Source organism: Odocoileus virginianus, chromosome 30, assembly GCF_023699985.2.
Source record: "Odocoileus virginianus isolate 20LAN1187 ecotype Illinois chromosome 30, Ovbor_1.2, whole genome shotgun sequence".
Lineage (NCBI taxonomy): Eukaryota > Metazoa > Chordata > Mammalia > Artiodactyla > Cervidae > Odocoileus > Odocoileus virginianus.
The window spans coordinates 4,680,203-4,704,182 of record NC_069703.1 but is presented as its reverse complement, the minus strand read 5'-3'; the positions used below and the strand labels follow the sequence as shown (position 1 = coordinate 4,704,182).

Sequence of the window (23,980 nt, the reverse complement as noted above, 5' to 3'; positions counted from 1 at the left end):
GGAAGCAAGAATATACAATGGAGAAAAGACAATCTCTTTAACAAGCGGTGCTGGGAAAACTGGTCAACCACTTGTAAAAGAATGAAACTAGAACACTTTCTAACACCATACACAAAAATAAACTCAAAATGGATTAAAGATCTAAATGTAAGACCAGAAACTATAAAACTCCTAGAGGAGAACATAGGCAAAACACTCTCCTGACATGAATCACAGCAGGATCCTCTATGACCCACCTCCCAGAAAATTGGAAATAAAAGCAAAAATAAACAAATGGGACCTAATGAAACTTAAAAGCTTTTGCACAACAAAGGAAACTATAAGCAAGGTGAAAAGACAGCTTTCAGAATGAGAGAAAATAATAGCAAATGAAGCAACAAAGAATTAATCTTAAAAATATACAAGCAACTCCTGCAGCTCAATTTCAGAAAAATAAATGACCCAATCAAAAAATGGGCCAAATAACTAAACAGACATTCCTACAAAGAAGACATACAGATGGCTAACAAACACATGAAAAGATGCTCAACATCACTCATTATCAGAGAAATGCAAATCAAAACCACAATGAGGTACCATTACATGCCAGTCAGAATGGCTGCTATCCAAAAGTCTACAAGCAATAAGTGCTGGAGAGGGTGTGGAGAAAAGGGAACCCTCTTACACTGTTGGTGGGAATGCAAACTAGTACAGCCACTAGTGTGGACATTCCTTAAAAAACTGGAAATAGAACTGCCCATATGGCCCAGCAATCCCACTGCTAGGCATACACACCGAGGAAACCAGATCTGAAAGAGACACGTGCACCCCAATACTCATCACAGCACTGTTTATAATAGCCAGGACATGGAAGCAACCTAGATCCCATCAGCAGATGAATGGATAAAGAAGTTGTGGTACATACACACCATGGAATATTACTCAGCCATTAAAAAGAATTCATTTGAATCAGTTCTAATGAGATGGATGAAACTGGAGCCCATTATACAGAGTGAAGTAAGCCAGAAAGATAAAGACCAATACAGTATACTAATGCATATATATGGAATTTAGAAAGATGGTAACAATAACCCTATAGGCAAAACAGAAAAAGAGACACAGATGTACAGAACAGACTTTTGGACTCTGTGGGAGAAGGCAAGGGTGGGATGTTTTGAGAGAACAGCATCGAAACATGTATATTATCTAGGGTGAAACAGATCACCAGCCCAGGTTGGATGTATGAGACAAGTGCTCGGGGCTGGTGCACTGGGAAGACCCAGAGGGATCGGGTGGAGAGGGAGGTGGGAGGGGGGATCGGGATGGGGAATACATGTAAATCCATGGCTGATTCATGTCAATGTATGGCAAAAACCACTACAATATTGTAAAGTAATTAGCCTCCAACTAATAAAAATAAATGAAAAAAAAAAGAACTAAAAAGAAAAAAAATGAAATAGAACTGCCATATGACCCAGCAATCCCACTGCTGGGCATATACACCGAGGAAACCAGAATTGAAAGAGACACGTGTACATGTTCATCGCAGCACTGTTTATAATGGCCATGACATGGAAGCAACCTAGATGCCCATCAGCAGATGAATGGATAAGAAAGCTGTGGTACATATACACAATGGAATATTATTCAGCCATTAAAAAGAATTCATTTGAATAAGTTTTAATGAGATGGATGAAACTGGAGCCCATTATACAGAGTGAAGTAAGCCAGAAAGAAAAACACCAATACTGTATACTAATGCATATATATGGAATTTAGAAAGATGGTAATGATAACCCCATATGCAAGACAGAAAAAGAATCACAGATGTATAGAACAGACTTTTGAACTCTGTGGGAGAAGGTGAGGGGGGGATGATCTGAGAGAATAGCATTGAAACATGTATATTATCAATTGTGAAACAGATCGCCAGTCCAGGTTTGATGTATGACAAGTGCTCAGGGCTGGTACACTAGGATGACCCAGAGGGATGAGATGGGGAGGGAGGTGGGAGGGAGGTTCAGGATGGGGAACACATGTAAATCCATGGCTGATTCATATCAATGTATGGCAAAAACCACTACAATACTGTAAAGTAATTAGCCGCCAACTAATATAAATAAATGAAAAATAAATAAATAAAAATAAAAAATAAAAAAAAGAAAGTGGGTTTTAGAGGTGAGCAGCTAGTTGCTCAGTACTTGATACAGGGCCATACTTTATCAGCTTTGGATACATTCTTTCTTCTCTTTTGTTCACTCTTTGCCCATTCTTAGCATGCAAAATAATGTCTCAAGTGTATCATTTAAAAATATCACAGAATGGATAAATGGCTCTTGAAGGGGCCCTGATGGTGGAGATGACCTTCTAGATTAGAGATCTTACGGCAGCAACTTGCACAAGATCTGTGCTGGATTTTTGCTGACAGGATCAGGAACTGGATTCTTAAGTACAGAGTTATTTGCTAAATAGAGGATTTGCCATGTATCTCTCCATGTTTTAAAGACTCATAGACAGAAGATTTCACAACCTCCAGATAACTTGTATTACTAAATGTAACTGTCATCTAATACTTAACCTTCATCTCAGAAAGTTTTGCCTCATCATCTCATGCATATCAATTTACAATTTACTCCTTTTCTGAACTCTGGGCAAATACTTATTTCTTCAGTGGCTTCCTCTGTTGTGAATAGAGTCACCATTTGTTCTCCTCTTCTGCAAGCCAACTCAGGTCCATTTCATGCCTCAGGTATTATTTCTAACCTTTTAATTATCTTTCTTGCTCTTTGAATGTTCACCAGGATTTTAGTGCCTAAAATCCTGGAGCCTAAACTCAGATATAATATGCTGGGACTGGCAAGTGGAACTAAGCCTAAATTATTATTGTTAAGATTGTCTCATGCTTCCTGTTATAGTTTATGTAGACTTGTATCAGCTTTTGTTGTTCTTATTATTACATGCTCTATTGGCAAGTCTATCTTTCCCCACAATTTCAGAGGCTGTCATCTTTTATTCTGGGAATTCAAAGACCTAATTGGTCATTCTCTAACATCTCTATATGTAATTTCTTTCCTCAAGTAATTACCTTGTATGAATCAACATTAAATTTTATATTTATTACTAAATACATCATAGTCTTTGCCCAGTGGCAGGTAAATGCAAAGAGTTCAAATATAGTGTTGTTTAGTCACTAAGACATTTCCAACTCTTGCGACCCCATGAACTGCAGCCCACTGGGTTACTTCTGTCCATGGGATTTCCCAGGCAAGAATACTGTAGTGAGTTGTTATTTCCTCCTCCAGGGGATCTTCCCAATCGAGGGATGGAACCCACGTCTCCTGCATTGGCAGGCAGATTCTTTACCACTGAGCCACCCAAGAAGCCTCTCAAATATAGTACTGATATCTAAAAGCTTAAAATCAAAGTGAAAGTGAAGTCGCTCATTCGTGTCCAGCTATTTGCGACCACATGGACTATAGCCTACCAGGTTCTTCTGTCCATGGGATTTTCCAGGCAAGAATATCGGAGAGGTTTGTCATTTGCTTCTACAGGAGATTTTCCCAACCCTGAGATTGAACGTGGGTCTCCTGCATTGTAAGCAGACACTTTACCATCTGAGTCATCAGGGGAACTCACTCTTTTTATTGTCTTTTCCTTCCTAAATATGTTCCTCCTCTTAAGTTCTCTGACTAGGTCTCAGCACCACTACAAGGTTGCCCAAGGTTGAGGGACAAATAGATTTTTTTTCCTATCTTCTCTGTCATTATGTACAACTAACTGGTTTCCAAGTTCTGCTGAGTTTATCTCTTAAATATGGCCCTTCCTTTCTATTTCACTCTGCTACCCAAGTTCAGGTATTCAACATCTCCGGGTTAGACTACGATAGTTTTTGACTTCTCTCTTCCAATCTGTCATTCCCTCTTTTCTCAAAATGTTTATCAAGTCATTTTTTTCCTTAAAAAATCACACTGTCTCCTTTATTTAATATGAATCTCCTGCCTTTTCAGCCCCCTCTTTTGCCACTTCTCTTCCTCCTGTATTTCTCCCAAATGAAATCCAACAAGGTAAAAACAAACAAACAAGCAACTAACAAAAATGCACAACACTGTAAACAAATGCAAAAGACCAATAGAGATCAGTGTTTACATTCAAAAAGTGAAAATATGACGAGCCTTTAAAAGTCAGTAGGAAAATTACTAAACAACTGAACGTAAAAATGATAAGCAATAAGAAAACAAGTTTACAGAAAAATATAGATAAATGTCTTTTAAACATAAGCTGTTCAACTTCACTTATGAAAGAAATTCAAATTAAAACTATTATGATATCACTTTTACCTGTTAGGTCTGAAAAACATTGGAAAGTTTGATAACATACTAATGATCATACTAATGATATGATTAGTATGTTTGATAACATATGTTAGTATCCACATGTTATCAAACATACTAATATGTTATCTAGAGGTGGTAGGGAAAAAGAGGTCATATATTTCTGGTAAGAATATACAATGATACAATACTCATGGAATGCAATCTAACAATATCTCTCAAAATCACATATGCATATGCTCATGAATTGACAATTTCTCTTTGAATCAATGATCTTATAGATAAACTTTCCTATGTGAAAAATATCTAGATTATGAGGTTATTCACTGTGGCATTGTTTGCAATAATAAAATGTTGCAAGCAACACAACTATTGGGGATATACTTAACACATGCACACAATATAATAATGTTCAGTTTAAAGACAAGTGTTTTCTTATGAAAACTAAAGAAGCTCTCTCTGTACCAAAACGAGAAGAAATACAGAAAAAATTATTAAGGGGGAAAAAGCATGGTTCAGAGGTGAAAACATAGTGCTTAATGTACATTTGTTTGAACATGCTTAAGGAGAAGACTCTGAAAAGATTCACTGGACACTAATAATAGTTGGTACCTCTCTGGGGACTTGAGTGGGCAGAGGATAGGGGTAGTAAGATTTTTCAGTTGAAAAAAATGTAATTTACTTAAAAAAATCAAAGAAATGCTAATTTTCTCTCTCTGAAATGTTATTTACTCTCATTCCCTACCTCCACTTGGACATGTGTCAGGCCTTAATCACTTCCTCCAAAAGACATTCTTTCTAATCTGGAAAAGTTCAGAGTCCCTCAAGTCTCAGTTGAACTTTATGTTAGTTTTTGCCAATTACTTGTGGATATCTGTCTTCCTCATTTGACTGTGAAGCTCTAGAAGCAGGGAGGAATGCATCGGCTTCGGTTTGTCTCACCAAAGCCCGGGCTGCTTGGCGCATCAGCTCATGAATGTTTGTTGAGTGAAGACATATGTGCTCAAGGCACTGTGTGGGGATGAGGGTGGAGGGGTCCTGCTTAGGAAACCACAGGGAAAGATAAAAGCAGTGAGACAATGTCTGCCTTTAGGTAGCTTATCAACTAGGGAGGTGGATAAACACCCATATAATTATAAAGCAGAAAGCAGTCATTGCCTTAGGAGCTCCAAATTTAGTTATATGAGACTTAGAGCAAGGTGATTGCAAGAAGAATTTTTTTTAACATGTTATATATCTGAAAAATGCAGTAATATTTGCAAAGGGGTTTAGAAAAACCCATGTGATTTCTGCAAGAAAGGGCGGGCTATTTAATGCAGAAAATCAAATATGTACTGGGGTCAGGCAGCTGAAGCATGTCAGTGAGTAGAAACATGTCAGTGTTTCTGAAACATGAGTAGAAGCATGTCAGTGGAAACTGATTAAAAACAAGATCTAGAGGTATACTAGCTTGGCTGGATACTAGCACCACTTGGGAGATTAAAAATAAAAATCCTTATGCTAAGACCATAATGCAGGTCAATTCACCAGGGGTAAGGAAGGGGATAGGAGGATAAAAATGGAGAAGGAACCCAGTCATCGGCAGTTTTAAGAAACTGCCCAGGTAACAATAATGTGGACCAGGACAGGTCTCATTACCAGTGACTCGTTAAGAATGCAGAATTCCAGCCTCACCCTGCATTTACAGAATCCGAATCCGAATTGTGAAGATACCTCCAGTGCTTCTGGTACACTCTGGCAAGTTCAAGAAGCTCTGCTGTAAACAAATTTGTCCTTTTCCAAGGGAATGACCATTCATTAAGTAGTATCAGCATTTCCCAGAGGGCATGCATGTTCTAGTTGTCAACGTTCTAATTTTGCCAATTATACTGTTACTGCTGGCAACAACGCAAATAACTGAGATCAGGTAGAAGCCGTCAAAAGGTGACTGGATCCTACCAAGTTGCTAGAGAGGGGATAGTGAATTAGCAGGGTTTGTCTAAGGCTTATATTATCCTAAGGCAGAAGTTTTTTAATGTCGATTTTTGGTAGTTACTTAAATTTTTTTTTGAGCAGTTAACCCATCCCAGCCAACAGCACTGTGTGCTCGACAAAGTTCAATATGAAACTCTGCTTTCATTTAGGTGGGCAGGATTTTGGAGTACCACCAGCTCAGCAACTTTCCTTCCCCATCTTCCTGAAGCAAAATTTTAAAGATAAGATGAAAATAAAGCGAGGGAGGTTTGGAGGGCTTGGGATGCTAGAGTAAAATTTATTTACTTAATTTGAATAATGTCAAGTCACCATATTTTTTAAGCAAGGCTTATAACTGCAATACAAACAAAAAAGAAAACTCACTCCCTCATGATCTGGTTAGGAATATAACTGGCATAAAAGAAAGTTGAAAACTTTTACCCAACAAATGCTTATCAAGCTCCTACTATGAATCAAGTGCTATTCCAAGTCCTTTAATTTCATTCCTTTGGTGGTAATCCTAGTCAGCCGGCCTCCTGGAAAACTGATGTCACTGTTCCTAAAATGAATGATCTCAGAAGATAAAAGTGTGAATGAGTCAGATCAGCCCATGGCTCCAGCTGATGTGAGCAGCTTAGGAGCCTGTCTTTGAACATCAAGAACCACTGAGACTGGGGGGTAACTCAGAACTGGTTACCACACACCTCAGGTCTCAATTGTGCTGCGGAGTTTCACAACAGTTTTAAAATTTTAAACAGCAATACTAAGACATGACTTTCTTTTTTTTTTTCCATTTATTTTTATTAGTTGGAGGCCAATTACTTTACAATATTGTAGTGGTTTTTGCCATACACTGACATGAATCAGCCGTGGAAGGACATGACTTTCAAAGAATAATATCAGCAACTCTTTTTTTCTTTTTTTCTTCTGTGGGATTTTAGTACCCTGGGGTTTCCCAGGTGACCCAGTGGTAAAGAATCTGCCTGTCAGTGTAGGAGACACAAGAGAGATAATGGTTCAGTCCCTGTGGCGGGAAGATCCTCTGGAGAAGGAAATGGCAACCCACTCCAGTATTCTTGCCTGGGAGATCCCAAGGACAGAGGAGCCTGACAGGCTAGCGTTCACAGGGTTGCAGAGTCAGACAAGACGGAGCACTGTTCCTTCCTTTCTTAGTTCCTTGACCAGAGATCAAACCTGCGCCCCCTGTGTTGGGAGCACTGCATCTTAACCACTGGATTATCAGGAAAGTCCCTCAGCAATTCTTACATTATTCTTTTATTTTTTTTTAAGTTGTTGCATTGTGTAACATTTTTATCTACCTCTGCTGAAATATATAAAAGTCACTCCATAGATAAATGTACAGAGTAACTGCAAATGAAAAATCAGTCAAAGCCTTAATCTATTGAACCTCCACTATGCTAAAACATGCATATTTCTGAAACAGTAGGTATTTTTATAAACAATTCATAAGAACAAAAATAAAAAGCTTACGAAATGAGTTTCTGTTAGAAGTTTTCCAGTTGTTTTTTTTTTAAGAAATTTCTCAGCACTTTCAAAACTTTAAATGCTCAAAGAATATAATCACTGAGAACAGTTATATTATCCCTTTATTATTTTAAGTGTTAGTCGCTCAGTCGTGTCCGTCTCTTTGCAGCCCCATGGACAATAGTCCACCAGGCTCCTCTGTCCATGGAATTCTCCAGGCAAGAATACTGGAGTGGGTCGCCATTCCCTTCTCCAGGGAATTTTTCCAACTCAGGGATCGAACCCATTATTATTTTAAGAGCATGCATTTATTTTGTATTATTTTGATACTGAACTCATTTGTTTTTAAGATGTGCACTGAGCATAGTAACAAAAAAGCCAAAAAAGAGAGAGAGAAAGAATGTAATGTATCAGACAAGTCACTAAAAACAGAAGGAAAAGGGGGAAAAAAATTCTCCTTCTGAGCTAAATAGAAAGAGAAAAAAGTACTATCATTAAGGCAGAAGAAAGGCATCTCTGAAGAAGGAATAAACATCTTCCCAGCAGTGAGCTGGGGGCTGCCGAGTGCGGTAGCAGAACAGAAGGGTATTGGGTGAGAAAGCACACTCCTCAAAGCCCCTGTGAATGGAACTTCACTGTAAAGAACAAATGAATCCACTTACAGGGCATGCTTAACCTCACCTGTTGGGAGGTAAGTTCAGTTTCTTTCTCCTTCTTTGAATGAACCGGGAAGGCTTCCGTTTTGCCTTCGGCCTCCCACCACAGGAATGTCTGCTATCTGCAGGGTGGTTTTGAAACCCATAGCTCTTAAAGGAGCTGTATCAACAGGTTTTTCCTCCTTAACACTGAGTCGATTGTAAATGTTGAATGGGAAACTTGAACAAGCTGAACACTATCACAGGAATTTAAAACCAGCTCTCTCACCAAAGTTTTTTTTTTTTAATAGAATCACAATTTATATTTTTATCACTTCAGCCTTTTTGGATCCAGAACTACAGAACTAACAAAGGACTATTTCCTGACAGCTTAATACAAAGGGAAGCCTGAAAGCTGGCCTTGCTGTGTCACTTAGGACAGAGAACTCTTTCCAAAATGGAAAGAGTTCTGCTAATGTGTGTGTGTTTTTTTTTTTTTTTTTTGCTATTGTGGTTTTTAAAGAAGACACAGGAGACTCAAAAATGCCCTTCGAAGCAATGCAAAAATTGCCAAGCTTTTTACATATTTATCTAAGGCAGTTCTAAGTCCATTGCCTTTCACCCAAATACTTCTCTCTTAACTTTGGCCTGTATACTTTCCATTCTGTCTTTAAATAAGACTGTTTCCAAAGGTGAGGCAAAGCACTCAGTTTCACTCATCCAGCCTTACATACTGGTGGCCAATGTCATAGGCCAATTCTAAGCACATTTTAAACTTTTTCCCATGATTGCTAAACCCTGAGATTAACAAGTTTTTCTTGTTGTTGTTTTGTTTTTGTCTTTTTTTTAAGATTAACTCTTTTTGATTAAAGATTTGGTGTCCAGAATTTGGCTTGCCATGTTTGCACAGCCATTTGTCACTGTTTTCATATCATTTACAATTTATTCTACAGTACCAAGTAGCTCTCTTAAGAGGTTCTATGGCTTAATATAATTCAATTTCTCATGAAAACTCTCAAGCTTCATTTGGCATGAACTTCACTGAAAATGACTATAATCTGATTTCAAACACTGAGCGATGATGTTACGTAGGATATGTATATTTCCTCATAACTGAACAAGAATATGATTAAAAATAAGCCAACATTCCCCAAATGAAGACACAATTAAAAACTATCCTTAATGATAGGAAATTCTCTGTAATAAGAAAAAACTGTTGAAAATTAATTTGCTAATTACCATGCACTGATTAACTGACCAGTTTCTAAGATGATCTATATATAAAATTTAAAAAAGGATGGTGTTTAGGTAATTGTTTAGATAACTTATTAATGTAGTAGATTCTAGGGCTCAAAGGAACCAAGTTGAACATCTGATGACTTTTCACATTTGAGGAAGCAAGATTAAGCAACAAGAAAAGTGGAAATATCTGGGGGGAAGTGGAATAAGGAATCAAAAGATAAAAAGTCAGCACTAAATCTTCATAAAAGAGTGACTAACTACATTTCACTGTTTTTCACAGTCTCCCTGGGATTTTGTTGGTTTAAATGTTTGGACTCTTCTTGCAGTTAAAAAATATACAAAAACCTTTTAGGAAAAATACTCAAAGTCATCTAAACTTAGTGACCCTGGCTCTGGAAATTGCACTTGACACTGTGACTTTATCACATCTTAAAGGGATATGTCAAAGCTCTTTAAATCATTTCCAGAGGGCATGGATTATTTCCAAGAGTGAGGTAAAGATGTCTGTAATCATGTAAGCATTACTTATTTAGCCACTGCAAATTAAGATGATCAAATACCTCTATAAAGTGGGAATTATGAGTTTAAGTTTTATACTGACATGCCTACACATTTCCTTCCTTCCTCCTTTTCTTTCTTTCTTCCTCCCTCCCTCCCTATTTTTTTTTTCTTTTTAATTTGAATTCTGGTACCAAAGTAACCCAAAGAATAAACCTGGAACAAGAGTAACTGGTGCCTGTAAATCCTCTCCACAATTCTACTCAACACTATCCTACAGAGAAGGGGCCTGGAGAAAATTAAGAATCCATAGTGGAGTTGCTCAAGGCAACTTTACTAAAAACAGTCAAATAAAGGAAACAACACAAATGTTCATCAACAGGGAAGAGTAAATTGTATATTCACATAATGGAATACTATAAAGCAAAAGAACAACTTATTGATACATAAAACAATATGTATGAACCTCATTGACTTAATTTTGCTCAAAATAAACCATATACCAAGAAAGTACAGTTGTGGTTTCATTCCTAGGAAATTCAAAATCAGGCAAAATTTAGAAGTTCAAAGAATGTTTATCATGGAGGGGTTATTGATTGGGAAGTGACTCAGGGAGACTTCCATGAGTGATAAAAACATCCTAAGGTCCTGTTTTGCTTGAAGTATCCAGATACAGCAATGTATAAAAATTCACTGAGTTATACATTTAAGATTTGTACACTTTATGTATGTTATTTGCATTTAAATTTTCTTAAATGAAATTTAAAGAAAATTCACAATGCTGAAAGGAAAAACAAGCTAGAAAGCCTCCACCAAAATACCAACAGATTCAACGAAAGTGAAAGATAGTCTCATTTTGAAAAATATATAAAAATTTCCTTTCACCCAGGGTTTTCCTTTTTGAAACTGAAAGTGAAGTCACTCAGTCGTGTCCGACTCTTTGTGACCCCATGCACTATAGCCTACAAGGCTCCTCCATCCATGGAATTTTCTTTCTTAACATTCCCTAAATCATTGTGTGTGTGTCAGTGGCTCCATCGTAAACGACTCTTCGCCACCCCATGGACTATAGCCCATCAAGCTCCTCTGTCCATGGGATTTTCCAGGCAAGAATACTGAGTGTTCCTGGGTTTCCATTTCCTTCTCCAGGGGATCTTCCCACCCAGGACTGAACCTAGATCTCCTGCATTGCAGGCAGATTCTTTACCATCTGAGCCGCCAGGGAAGCCCAAAAGTGTCTGGACTTGACAACCACAGTGATTCTCACTACAACTTTCTGCAGTACCCCCCAATACCCCAGGACTTCACAGTTCTTTCCTGCTGCGCGCTGTGCTGTGTCTGTCAGGTGTGTCTGACTCCTGGTGACCCCATGGACTATAACCCATCAGGCTCCTCTGTGCACGGGGTTCTCCAGGCAAGAATACTGGAGTGGGTTCCCACGCCCTCCTTCAGGGATCTTCCCAACCCAGGGATCGAACCTAGGTCTCCCACATTGCAGGCGGATGTAAAAGGAGGAGAATTAAAGAATGACAACGTCTTCCCCCTAGACTAGTGGGGTTTGAGGACTTTGGTTAAGTTTCAGGATGTCTTGATTAGGGACACCTTTCTGTCTTCTCAATCATTATGGCAAGTATCTCGATTCTCTTCTGAGGGAGACCGTCACGAAGAGTGACTGAGAGGACAAAAAAGAAGTTGACTATCTGGCTTTCAGATACACAATTAAAGTTTGGCCTTAAGTTTACTTCCCTGTGGTTCAATAGAGTTCAGTAAGACGGGAAAGGAGGGAGAGCTGTGGGCAGAAGAGCTGTCCAGGAATGGAGACTTCTCTTTGTGTCCTCTGTGAAAAGCTACACAATGGATCTGGTATGTTGGGACCAGAAGGGTGAGAAGCCCAATATTTATTTCTAGTCAAACTCTATTGACATAATTTATGTGCCCCCCAGGCATCCCCCCCCCTTTTTTTTTTCTAAATAGAAGACTGGGAAAACGAATCCATATCTCCTTAGCCACATTTCCCCAGGAGTTTTAGAAGCACAGAATCCTTTTCTCCTGTTCTTCTCCCTGGGGGCACTTCCAACCCTGGCAGGCCATTTCTAACAGTGGAGGCTGTGACTGGGGTGATGGTGTGTGAGGGTTGTGGTGGGGCTCTTGAGTTTCAGGCTGTTGCATTCCAATATGGTCTTTGAATTTGAAATAACTGGATTGTTGCCTCATTCACTACCCAAAGTGCAGCCAGTTACAACCTGGCTGCGTTTGTGAAATTATTTAAAAATCCTGGACCAAAAAAAAAAAAAAAATTAATAAAAATCCTGGACCAAAATTAATGGAGGAAATTGTGGACAGTGATCAAACAGAGCATTTAAATAACATGTATGGGGGTGGGGGAGGCTAAAAATGTAGGGCTTATCTATGGTAATGGGATTCCCAGGTGGCTCTGTGGTAAGGAATCCATCTGCCAATGCAAGAAGGAGATGTGGGTTAGATTCCTGGATGGGGAAGATACCCTGGAGGAGGAAATGGCAACTCACTCCAGTATTCTTGCCTGAGGAATCCCATGAACAGAGGAGCCTCGTGGTTTTTGGGGTCACAAAGAGTTGCACATGACTTAGTGACTAAGCACATCTTAAGGTGTTTTATGTGCATTATTATTATACAATGTTCTTGACACCTCTGTAAGCTAAAAATTAGCATCCCCATTTTATAAGTGGAAATCTCAACCTTCAATAAACAAAAGTCCTAAGTGTGCATAGCTGAGGTTCAAGCCCAGGTCCATCAGACTTCAAAATCCTTTTATCTCCTGACTGCTCAGGAGAGGTGCCTTACTCAATACATGCAGAACTCAATTAATCTTTCATCCTATGAAAAGAATATAAATTGTAAATTAAATCAGCCAAAATAGATGGTAATCCCCTTGAGGGCAAAGGCTGATGACTCATCTTTACTGTGACATAGAATAATACCTCCATGTGTTAGGTGAATACTTCTAAGTAGGTGCACATGAGGTAGATGTTACACACGCGCGCACACACACACACACACACGTGTGAGCATCTACAAGATTGTTATTATGGATTCAAATACCTGCATAAAAAATAAAATGTGCCCATTTAAGTAAAAAGTGAAGCTAGTAAAAAGGATGGTTAAATGCCAAGTAAGAACATTACCAACAAAAAGAACTTTAAAGCTCACATATTGAATTACATTTGCTGGTCTTTTAAGCTTTAAAGGTACATTGGCTAACATTTCTGTTATACCAGGAATAACAAGCAAGCACAAATCCTTTCAAAGAATAACTGACCCTAAACGTGGAATCACCTCAAAGAAAAGAACATACAAATATGGGATGTTCTGCTTATACAAGATGGAACCTAAATGAGCAGACTAGAATCCAATGATTAGTAAAATACCACTGTGATGACCGGTTCTTTACACCAAAGAACTAAAAAATGTACTAAATGCTTTTTCTTTCCAGGACTTTTCTCCCCCATTTCATTTTAATTTTTCTCTGTGGAAGAAAAGCACTGAACAAGATTGAAATTCTTAGTGCCTTATCCCTTCTGAAACTTACAGTCTGAAATTAGTATATTTACTTTCAAATTAAGTCAGAATTTGTTACTGAAAGAATTGTACCTGGGTCTTTAGTTGCAGTATTGCTAATGATTCTTTTCAGTTAAAGACATGCAGAATTCCAAGGTGATGTGCTTTGTTATTTACTTTTCACTGGTAGGATTCTCGGTTTGCTGAATATAGAGTAAATAAGAATTTGAAATTATATAATAGAATAAAAGGACTTCCTTCAACATTGGAGGCTCATTTGTCCTTCAGGTAGAATCATCCAGGTTTTCTTTCAGATTTGTGACTGCTGAATTTTTGCTTCAGAATTCTCTAGGATAAATTTGCTTGTGACCCTAAACCCACTCTTAAATAATCATTTAATCTCCACTAACTAAAAACATGTCTGGTTAGGTCCATTTCTGAGAGTATAAGAAACAAATCAGTATTTCTCTCTTCCATGTTGTCTTCCTGATTTTTTTCATGTTAGTTAAAACAGTAAGTAGATATTCCTGAAATTTTAATAATGTATATCTACGCAGTGTAAATGTTTTCTTCATTATTCCAAAGTGTTTCCTCTCCATGTTTACGTCTGTGGTTCTCCACAACGTTTAGAATAGTCATTACCTGTCAAAAACGATGTCCATAGAGAACAAACTTGTGGTTGTCAAGAGGGAGGGGGTTTGTGGGGGTGGAGTAGGACTTTGGGGTTAGAGAATGGATAAACCACAGGTCCTACTGTATAGCACAGAAACTGTACTCAATATCCTGTGATAAACCACAATGGAGAAGAATAGGAAAAAAGAATATATATATACACATACATGTATAACTGAGCCACTCACCTGTACAGCAGAAATCAACCAACATTGTGAATCAAATATACTTTAAAAAAAAGTCTATATTGGTTCATTATTTGTATTAGTTGAACTAATGAATGTTAGTTCATTTTTTTGGGGGGGTCCCAATCATTTTGGATTATTTTTGAGAATCTTCAACTCTCTCCTGCATAAAAAATTAAAAAATAAAAAACCCTTTCCCACATTATGGTTCTTTAATCTGTCTTGGCACATAAATCTCCTTTCTATTCTTAAATTTTTAATGCTTTCCATAGTCTCAGCATTGTGTAACTTTAATTCACATTTTTTCCTATTCTTTTGTATGAATTTATATTTTTCTTTACTTCGACTGGCGGCCACTTCATTCTATTTTCAAGTCTTTAAAATTTTGGTTCCCATTGAGTCCCCTAGTGATGGCAATTCAATAATACGTCATAGTTTTCTAGCACGGCACACTCCCTGAATGTGATCAGTGACACTTCTGGTGCATGTGGGGTGGTGGAGTGGGCATGCTCAAGACAGTGTCACCCAAAAATAAAATACTAAAATAAATATTCAACATTTTAGCTTATGCACATATTTTGCTAAGTATATAATTTTTTAAAAATTGGAAAATAAATGAAACTTACCCTTTTAAGAAGATTTCAGTGGATGATTTAGGATGCTTACATCTTTATTTTGGCTCCATCCAATTCAGTTAATAAGAGTTATAGGGTCTTGTCGGGTCCAGCGGCTGTGGAGACCACAAAAGGAAGAATAAGGGAAGGCCCTCCCCCCAAATTTACATTCATTTAGATCAGCTGGAGTGCTTGGGCTTTCAAATCCCAAGCTTTATATGTGTTTCCTTAAAGAGTGAGTAGTAACTGTTTTCCCAACCAGCGAGGATCTAGGTTCCCCGCTTTTAAAGCTTCAGGTTGTTCTTCAACTATCCTTTTTACGTTGTATAGCCCTTAGGGGTTCATATCCAACTTCCGTATTTAATATATTTTAATTCATCTTTGTAATGATCTGTATATGCATTCATGAGCTCATCTTCCCCTTAGGACTCACTCAGGTAGCAGAGATTAAATTGGCATTCCTTGCTATTTTCTGGCAAGTACAAGTCTGACTTCATGAATACCTTTATTTCTGTGCTTGCATCCAAAGGTTTTGGAAAGAGTGTGATTACTTGATTAAATAAATAAAACAAGGTCTTTTGGATGGATCCTTTTCTAACACCATGACTAAACTAAACTGGCAACACACACAGGCTAGCTTTTCTGCTTTACTTGCTCCCCTTCCTGTTTTATTCTGTGAGTGATCCTTCGAAATCTCAAAAGATTTGTATCCTTTCTCATAACCTAAACTATGCCCTTACCTCAACTGTATTCTGTGAATAGTTTGTCTACCTTACTGGCCCTTAACCAAATAATACATTTTGCATTTGAAGAGAAAGAATTTTCCCTTCCATTAAGCTTTTGGTGAGGGAAGCAGGACCTGGAAGGAGAAAGCATGCGTGAGAGAGCAGCAGCAATGCCCCAAACGAAAACCAGGGCTCATGACACTGTGCTGTGCGCGGCCTTCAAGGACATCATGGTCCAGAGGACTTCTATTTACTTATTTATTTGGCTGCATCGAGTATTAGTTGCAGCTTGTGGGATCTTGTTCCCCAACCAGGGATCAAACCGGGGCCCCCTGCATTGGGAGCTCAGAGTCTTTAGCCGCTTAGACCACCAGGGAAGTCCCCTGGAGGAATTCTTAATTGAAATGGTATCATAACTGCCTTCTATCACCAACTCCATCATGCTCTCCTCCCACTGCCCCATCACCTTGATTGGGTGATTATTTACCTATCTATTTATTACTTGTTTATTTAAATGTTTGGCTGCACTGGGTCTTCGTTGCTGTGTGAGAGCTTTCTCTAGTCTCTCCGAGAAGGGCCTACTCTCTCGATGCGGTGCAGCGCACAGGCTTCTCACTGTAGGGGCTTCTCTTGTTAGGGAGCACGGGCTCGGCGTCCACAGACTTCAGTGGTCCTGGTGTGGGCTCGGGTGTCATGGTTCTCGGGCTCTGGAGCGCAGGCTGAGTATTCGTGGTGATGGGCTTAGCCGCTCTGTGGAGTGTGAGATCCTCCTGGACTTGGTGGGTGGATTCTTAACCTCTGGACCAACAGGAATGTCTTCCTCTCTCATTTAAATAATTGATCTACTCTATAATATAGTCATTTCAGTATGAAATCTCAACTCCCCATTAAGTGTCTACTACGCTTTGTACTTCTCTGCCTATAGCACCTAGCCTAGTCCTAGGCTTAAGATAAATTTTTGCTGAACTGAAATAAATGGGTTGACCTTGCTTAGGATCACATAGAAAACATTTATCTCAGGTGACATCTTCATCTTGACTCTACACAGTGACTGCATAGTGACCAAAAAGAACCTAAAGAAAAGAAGCATGGCTGACTTCAAATTGCAGTGTAAGAAATTTTAGTCTTTTTTTCCTGAAAAATACTAATTATTTTCTATTTTTTCCTAAAAGATGAGCCACTCTTAATGTTTGATGGTATAGGCCTCAAGCTGCAGACAGAAGTGTTTTTGTGATTTGAAATACTTTCTGCCTAGCATGGATAATAACCAAGAGGATTTAAATATATGAAGCACAGGAATTACCTGGCAGTCCAATGGTTAGAACTCTGTGTTTTCACTTCTGCAGGCTGGGAACTAATCCCCAAAATCACACAATGAAGCCAAAAGCAAACAAACAACAACACCAACAAAAAAAAAACAACAAAAAATGTTAAGTACAATGTCACAAAAAGTTTACTAAATAAAATGGAGCTTAAACTTGAGTTCATCTTTAGCCATATCTTTGTAGTACACATAAAAAATTTGGTGAATCATTGGATTGTATGTTTCCAAGTTACCCCACATTCAGATCTGTAAAAGTCAGACTGAGTGGCATGAATTTCCTCATTTGCTGGATCCAGGAAGACAGAGACAGAGAAGGGGAATGGACCACTCTGCAGGGCTCCTGTGTCTCCTGCTTTTGTCTGTGCTCTCTCATGTGCAAGCTAAGTTACCAAACCATCACGAGGACACGGAGGATAAATCAAACGTCCCTGTGTCTGACTGGCTTATGAAGGGAGGCAGGGTATTAGGATTTGAAACAGAAAGTCAAAGTATTCCCTTGTAGCTGGGTCTTGTCATGAATAATCACAATTAGATTTTAACCTCTTTGAGTTGACTGGTTTACCTTTATTTCTTCCCTGTCACCTAGGCCTTCACACATGTTTAAATAATGAATTTTAAAGGTTACAGTGTCATTTGCATATATTGAAAAGTTATATATATCTTAATTATCATAATATTCTACCTAGCAAGTAAATATGAAGTGCAGATATGTATGAAATTGGTTATGAAAAACTTTTTAATGAGAAAATTTAGTAAACTTCTCTGATAATAATAGGTTGAAGGAGGAATTACCTATGCTACCATGGAAGTGGCTAACATTTCCAGGCTGCCAAGGGCCCTGGGCACCATAAGAGTGGTTTCAAAACTGAAAGGCAAAGAAGGTGGTAATTTTAAGGGATCATTAAAATTTTAGGAAAAAACATCTGACCAGACGCTGAAGATTGTTTGGTATTAAACTGCATAACCATACCCCTTGTGCCTTGCTGAGGGTGACAAAAGCTTGATCTGGCCCCAGGATGTGGATGCCATGTGGTAGATAGCTCTTCCCATAGTGCGAAGAGTAAATATCAACAAGGAAGCAAAATAAGATAATGGCCAGGGAGGCAGTGATTTTGCTAGATTAGGACATAGGCAGAACCAGAAATTCTCCCCTGTCTGGAAAGACTAAATGTTGACTGGGTTATTAGACCCAGACTAAATGAGTTTGTAATAGAAGCTTGCATTTTGCATCTCTTGCTCCATCTCACTGTGTTCAAGATAAAGGCACAATTAAGAATGTTTAAGAGTGTGATAATTGGGGTCAGATAGACCTGGGTTCAGACCTCCCTGATGACTAGGTGGTAAAGAATCCACCGGCCAATGCAAGAGACACAGGTTCGATCCCTGGGTGAGGAGTATCCCTTAGAGAAGGAAATGGCAACCCACTCCAGTACTCTTGCCTGGAAAATCCCATGGACCGAGGAACCTAGTGGGCTATAGGCCACGGGGTCGCAAAAGAGACAGACACGACTTACTGACTAAACAACAAAGACATGGGCTTGACTCAGGTAATTTATTATGTTGTTTATTATGTTAGCTATGTGGCCATCACCTCCTTCCCAACATTCAAGTCTCAGTTTCCTTATATGTAAAATAAAATAACAATTATACCTTCTACATATTTGTTGGGTATTTGTTGTGCCGGTCAGATGACATAATATATGTAAATAAAGCACTTAGATGCCTGGCATTCTCAGTGGATGTCAGCTAAAAACAAACAATGGAACGTTAACTGCTCAGCATCTCATGTCTATAAAAGGGTGGCAGAGTCAAGGAAAGCCCTGAAGTCCAGGATATCAAACAGATTCATACCTCTGATACAATTCAGCTGCTGTTTACTCTCTGTCCTCTTATTATTTTAGATCGCCTTTATGCTTCCCATCCTTGCCACTGGCAGAGGCTGCCAAAGACATTCATTCATTCATTCAAGTAGTATTTATTAAATGTCAGCTCTGTATCAAGTAGTGGCTTTGTTTTTGGAGATTGTGAACATCTCACAGAGATAGGTGAAAACATTCTTAAGACAAACACACAAATCCTGTCATTGTCACTTGTAGGAAGAAAAGACATGGGACTCTATTTTAGATGTGTTGACAAAGGAAGACCTCTCTAAGGAAGGGAAATTTAGGCTAACAGGCCAAAGAAAGAGCAGACATGGTTTTCACAGCTTATGGCCTTTCTCTATGGTGCTTGTGACAATTGCCAGACTTATCCATCCTGTAACTTCCCTGTATCTGCTATCATCATTCAGAGGTGATCTCAAGAGACATCCAGGACAGATTATTTCCTGCCAAAAATGACCCTAGGGTTGTGATCACAGACGTAGCTACAGAGAGGTCACACACACACTTGCACAGGCCATTACCGCCTGAGGACGCTAGTCCAGCAGAGTGCCCTGCACAGACCACATTCACCTGCCTTTTAGGAAGGGATGACTTTTCAGCTTCAAGGCAGAACATGTTAATGGTCCTGTGCAGCCTCAAAATGAAAGCACACTCTAAGTGAAAAGTTTTTCAAAAGCAAGCTGGCACTAGGGACTCAAGGTACCATCCCAGAATATCCCAACTGAATTTCTAAGTATAGGTGACATAGAGGACCCATGTGACTGTAGACGTGCACCATGATTTGTAACCCACTTATCAGGGGAAGGATGTATTTCTTCCTCTCGACATCAGAGGGATCAGGGTCCTCGCTGGCTTCCTAGCTGAGTGGGACCCTGGGTGCTGTAGCAGCCTGGGGAATGTTAGCTGGGACCCCTGCTGCTCAAGTCCCCACAAAACCCACTTCTTCCAGTAACTGTCCCCATAGCCGGCCTCCGTGGGCCAGCTCCAGTCCCCAGAGCTGTGACAGGTGGCATCCCTCTCAGGCTTTCAAAACAAAGCAGTTGTTTTTGGATTTGGAAAAATTTTCCTTCATTCCAAACCAGAATCACTCTTCCTGATTATCTATAAAACAAGTCACACAGAATCCCACCTGGGTTGTAGTAATCTGTGGAAGTAATAAAGAAGAAATAGTGAGGGGAATGGAGAAGGAAATGGCAACCCACTCCAGTGTTCTTGCCTAGAGAATCCCAGGGACAGAGGAGCCTGGTGGGCTGCCGTCTGTGAGGTCACACAGAGTCGGACACGACTGAAACGACTTAGCAGCAGCAGCAGGAGTGAGGGAAAAATTGTAGGAGACCATGAGCTAAAGACAAGAGAATGTTAGGTTTATGTTTGTACACTTAACAGCAGTGTCTAAGTAAAATATTTCAGGCAGGTAGAGGAAAGTTTTTACAAAGAATTGTGTTAAATTACTTTCAAGAGGTATAACCAAAGGGAGAAAAAAATCTACACAGAGTATTCTCTTGGCTAGCTTTCTTACATATTAAAACTTAAAATTATGCAGACAAATCCTCAGGCTAAGACATGTTTTGGCCTAATTAGCAGTACCTCAGACTAGCAAGCAGGACTCTATGATTTTAACAGATAGCACTTATACTTAAGGCAAGAACTAACAAAACTGGCCAGACCTGATTTTCTATCAAGGTTTCCTTGGAGGGAGTTAAAATAAAAAAAGAAGAAAAAGGTATTAGTCTCTTAGAGAACTAAAGTGACAGAAAGCAGAGCTGGACATTAATAATGCACAAATTTTATGTAGATTAATTTAGATTCATTAATGAAGAGAAATATAACTCTCCTACCATTTTTGGAGACTACACAATTATAGCTCTAGTTTATAGGTTTTGCAATTACAAAGCAGTTACAAATCCAATCCAGAAATCTCAGAAATTTACTTCAGAGGGCCAGGAAGGAAGTCTTTGGGAGTGATGAAAGTGTTCTGTATGTTGATTTCTGTAGTGGTTACAAGGCTTCATACATTAATTGAAACCCCTCTAAACATACACTTAAAATTATTAGACTTTATTGTATGTAGTTTGTACTTCAATAAAGTTGCAAAAAAAAAAAAAAAAAAGAAAGAAAAGAAACTATGACTTGAAAATTCCAGTATAATCAATGGTACATGCTTTTTTTCCCCCAACATGTTGCTAAATTGATTTTTAAACTAGGAAAATCTATCAAATCTCTCCTTTTGAAAGAGGCTATTTAAAAGCACCAGCATATTCATCTTTTAAATTGAAGTAATATAATTACTGAGTAATATGGGGAAAGCAAACAAAAAATGAAAAAATGAGAAAAATGACTTTGATAGAAAATATTTAAGGCAGTTAAAAGAAAAAATAGAAAGGATATTGTTCAAAGTCAGAAAGTAAGGACGGTTTGTTTCTAGAAAGGGGGCATAAGTAGAAAATTCTAACCAGATGGATAGGACTCTATGGGCAGCCTTAGGGTTCAGTTTGTGGCTGCCAAGTAGTGTAGGGCATTTCCAGAAATTAGGTTGTACATATATTGTATGAATATATTATTTAGAGAGCTGATATTAACTAAACCTTGAGCTTTAATACAATAAACGTTATATTCAGAGCAGACATCTTGTTTCTGCAGAACACACTGCAGTCACTATATTCATATTCAAAAGATTTGTTTCTTCTACTTCAGGACCAGTGTTGTGTCCCTGTTTTTGGCAATTAGACCTGCAACTCTTTAAGGAGTGAAAAGTCCCCTCAGATTCACAATTATCCTAACGCATCCTACCATATTACTGCTGTCTGGCACTCCCGTCGCTGATCTGCTGGATTCGTCCTGCTACTCACATCTGATGAAGCCCAAAACAGAGGACATCTAAAGCCAGTGTATTAATTGAAGATATTTCATTTTCTCCTTAAAAGTAGGAATCTTTTTAACCTAAATCTACTGTAGCAGAACTTTCCTCTCTATTTCTTAAACTCCTTAAAGGAAGGGACTATGTGCCAAATGATTTTTTTTCACACCCAGTCATTTTGGGGGCTGCTCATTCCTGATGTACCTGCTGTCCTAAATACTTCAGGGCAAATGATTCTGAGATACCATGACCTTGAATAGTGTCCTTTATGTCTAATGAAATAATGCTTGAAATACTGCACAGCAGGCACAGAAATAAATAATTCTGATGTCACCAAACCTTTTTTCCAACAGTTTGTGAGGATTTTGAGAACCCTTGACAGCTCGTGGGAGATGGCATGGAGATGAAGGTTGATCCCTCATTTGTTCCACGCCCAGTGGGACTGAATAGCCCACTGTGCTGATGGGCAATGAACTTGAGAGGCAAAGTGTGCCAGCAGTGAAATCAAGTGTGGGCTTGACTAGACTGTTCAAACTCGACTTCCTGGAGCCTCATCTCACATGAGCACCATGACACCGATGCTGAGCCCAGCTCCACTGCTGCCCCGAGAATGCTCTCCAAGGCTAAAGGTCCAAGGCATCCCATGTTTTGGGTATATTGCCTAAACATAGTTCTCATTCTGATAAGGACAGAGCAAAGAGATAAAGTAGGTAATTAGATAATTAATCCCACTTATAAATAGTTAATATAGTTAATCCCAATTATAAATAGAAAAATATGAGAGACCCCTGTAAGTCAATGGGTACTCAAGATAGCAGGCTTGCTTAACTACAAAAAACAAGCAGGCTTGCTTAACAACAAAACCATGCAACAGGACATGACCCCAAACAGTCACATAAATGGTGGCATGAGCCTCACATCTTACCCAGTGAGCTCAGTAAGGTAATGATCCCTAGGACATGCTCTCTGCACACAGAAGAAAAAATAATTTGTGGGCCTAGCTTGACCATGTAGGGACAAGAAAACTCCCATGCCCAACCTGGAAGAGGACCTAATGATGAAACATGATGTCTGTTCAAGAAAGTTAAAGAAGTACTTCTCTCGCCTCCCCACTTTTCCTTTGATTGTAAAACTGTATTCCAGTAAGTTCTTGGGGTATGGCACCCCTTTACCTGCTGGTTTGTAAGCCTCAAAAGTGTCCTATTCTAATAAATCACTTCTTATCACTTCTCCTCTCCCTGAATTCTTTTCTGTGCTATAGACACTGTTACTGTTGTTGCTCAGTCATGTCTGACTCTTTGCGACCCCATGGACTGCAGCATGCCAGGCTTCCCTGTCCTTTACCAACTCCCAGAGCTTGCTCAAACTTATGTCCATTGAGTTGGCGATGCCATCCAACCACTTCGTCCTCTGTCATCCCCTTCTTATCCTGCCTTCAATCTTTCTAAGCATCGCAGTCTTTTCTAATGATTTGGTTCTTCGCATCAGGTCGCCAAAGTATTGGAGCTTCAGCTTCAGCATCAATCTTTCCAATGAATATTCAGGATTGATTTCCTCTAGGATTAACTGGCTTGATTTCCTTGCAGTCCAAGGGACTCTCAAGAGTCTTCTCCAACACCACAGTTCAAAAGCATCAGTTCTTTGGTGCTCAGCCTTCTTTATGGTCCAACTCTCACATCCGTACATGACTACTGGAAAAACCATAGCTTTGACTAGGTGGACCTTTGTTGGCAAAGTATTGTGCTGAGACATAGAGGACTATGATACTGGAGCTCTTTGGAGCCCCTGAAGTGATGCCAAATGGTTTCAATTCCACTGAGGTGTTGTGACTGATTTGTGTGAGATGTGTCTCAACTAATTTGTTGTTCACCAGTCCTAAAATTGCAGTGAATATTCTGAGATTTATTTAAAATATACATGAGTGGATTGGTAACTTTCTTTATATTTTCTTGTATTCTACAAGCCTGAATGTAAAAAGAGGGTCTGCATGTGTTAGATCCTGGGATTATGTATCACCTTGAGTATACCGCACATGAACATCAGCCAATATGTGCATTGGC

The 23,980-nt window shown here is 39.0% G+C and overlaps 1 protein-coding gene across 1 annotated transcript in view; it reads right to left on the bottom strand.

Annotated features, from left to right (window-relative positions):
• SLC39A10 (solute carrier family 39 member 10) overlaps positions 1-23,980 on the bottom strand; it is a 139,624-nt gene that overhangs the window by 93,941 nt on the left and 21,703 nt on the right. The window contains exon 2 of the mRNA XM_070458475.1: positions 15,144-15,247. The gene's annotated coding sequence lies outside the window, so the exon portion shown is untranslated. The remainder of the gene's footprint in view (positions 1-15,143; positions 15,248-23,980) is intronic.